Source organism: Rutidosis leptorrhynchoides, chromosome 6 (genome assembly GCF_046630445.1).
Source record: "Rutidosis leptorrhynchoides isolate AG116_Rl617_1_P2 chromosome 6, CSIRO_AGI_Rlap_v1, whole genome shotgun sequence".
Lineage (NCBI taxonomy): Eukaryota > Viridiplantae > Streptophyta > Magnoliopsida > Asterales > Asteraceae > Rutidosis > Rutidosis leptorrhynchoides.
Genome location: NC_092338.1, coordinates 120683561 through 120685776, shown reverse-complemented (window position 1 = coordinate 120685776; position 2216 = coordinate 120683561).

Below are 2216 nucleotides of genomic sequence, written 5' to 3'. Positions count from 1 at the left end.
AGCAGAAAGAGAAGATAGTGTACTCAATATAATAAATCCATCATCATCTGTCTCCTCAAGATAAAAATCATTTAAATCCAAATCCTCATCTACTTGTCCACCTTCAACCTCAGCTTGTGTTGATTGTAATATTGGAATGATTACTTGCTCAGGTTCCATATTTTCAACATCATCATTATGAGAATAATCCATTTCTGATTCAGTATGAACCTGTTGAGCTTGTGGAGTTGAAGCAGACCTCGCACCACCACCCCTTGTTGAGATATCCAATGTTAGAAATTCTCCATCTACTCCTATCTCCCCCTCATGACTATTCTGAGGATCATAATCGTCATGTTCATCATCTCGGTGAGGACTTAGTGGAGAAGAGCAGGAAGTAAGTGGATGTCGTACTCTGGCACGAAACATTGCTTGGAGCGAAGTAAGTCGAAGAATATCAAGATTAACATGAGGAAACATACGACTAAAATATTCTTGCTCCAAAGCATCATAATAATTTGTTGAACGTTGGGGTGATGGTGGAAAAGTAATAATAGGAACAGCATCAGCATCAGCAGCAACTGTTGAAGGCGATGTCATTGAAAGTGTTTGATTTGCCGTGAGGGCAGGTAAGGATAAGTGTGCAGTATTATTCTTATATGTAGGGTTGTACGTACTACTAGTCAGATTCGTGATATCCCCTTCTGATGGAGGTTGGGAAACAACAGGAGTTGTCACTGGCGAAGATTCTTTCGAATCACCCGCCTCCATGACTTTAGTCTCATGGGACTCTGACAGAGTAGAAGAACTACCCGTCGGTTTAGCTCTCGCAGAGATATTGCTATCTCCGACTCTTGAAATCATTGACATACCATGAGGTGGCACATATCTTTCAGTTAAAGACTTGCCCTCCAGACCCTGAGATTCAGAATCTAGAAGATAATTGATTTGAACCAATGGATCAATTTCTTGAACCAAAGGAACAGTCTGCTGGAAGTCTGATAAATATCCCGAAGGATAATCATGTTGATTCGTTTCCATGGGACGCGACAGATCTCCCCCATCAAGGTAAGCCGGACCTCCAGGCCCTGTTGTATGTTGAGGCAATACGACATCACTTAGATGATGTATATCAAGAGGATTTCTAGCGATACTCAGGGTGCCTTTTCAAGGTTTTTTGGCTCTCCTTTGGCCGTTCTGGACTTCAATGATTGAGTTTCCTCAATCGATTGAGTCAACGCAGACTTTACTGTAGAGGAAGACTTTACTTCCTTAGATGCCAAAGCACCTTGCTGAGTAGGATTTATTATTAACTCCTGATTAGGTTGGATAGGCTGATTGGTATTTTACCATCCATGCTTTCAGCTCTCTTGCCTACCGAAGCTTGCACCTCATTTAGTGTAGGGCTTACTGTTATTGTTGGATGTGATACGGATATGGGTAAGGGTGACCTAGTTGGCTCTAAGTCTTGGTCTGTATCACCAATGGTTGGATTAACTGTTTGGTGGACGATAGGAGTCGAAGTCCTAGATCTAGTTACTCGTTGGGTTGGTGGAGTCTGAATCATCTCATCGGGCATATATCGTTTTCTCTTTGGAGAATGTTCTGGAGATGATTCAGTTGCTGATGAATCTGTTTCACTGCTATCCTCAGGTGTGGTTGATAGGGTAGGTTCAATCCTAAGAGGACTAGGTTCCCTGATCCTCACGGGTTGAGCTTGACGTGCTACCTTAGGGAGTTTGAGGTTTATCCTAAGTGGAGGATTAGCTGGCCCGGGTGGTTGTACTCTAGGTTCCTCTACAAACTCTGGGGCTGGAACCATAGCTGGTTCAACTTGTACTTGTTGTACCGGGTTCGGAAGAGGTATACCTACCGCCTCAAAATAAGAACGCATTCGAGCGTCTTGGGGTTCAGCTAGCCTCACTATCCAATTTGGAATTGGCGCAGTGAATTGATTGTCTGAAATCACTAGGGTATTCATCTTTAACTCCCCAAATCTCTTCATCTGTAGTCCATGTGTACCTGTGTAACGACCCAACCCGTTAAACATCGCAAAACATTTTTTTTTTTACAACTCATTGGTGACTTCACCTAGGCGCGGCGTGCCCCTACTTGGCCGCGACGCGGCTCACCAGTAATAATGAAGGTCAGCCTGAGCCAAATAAACTGTTAACAAGTTACACTATTCCGCGCGGCGCGCCCTTCAGGGCCGCGGCGCGGCTCGTCCCAGTTGCTGA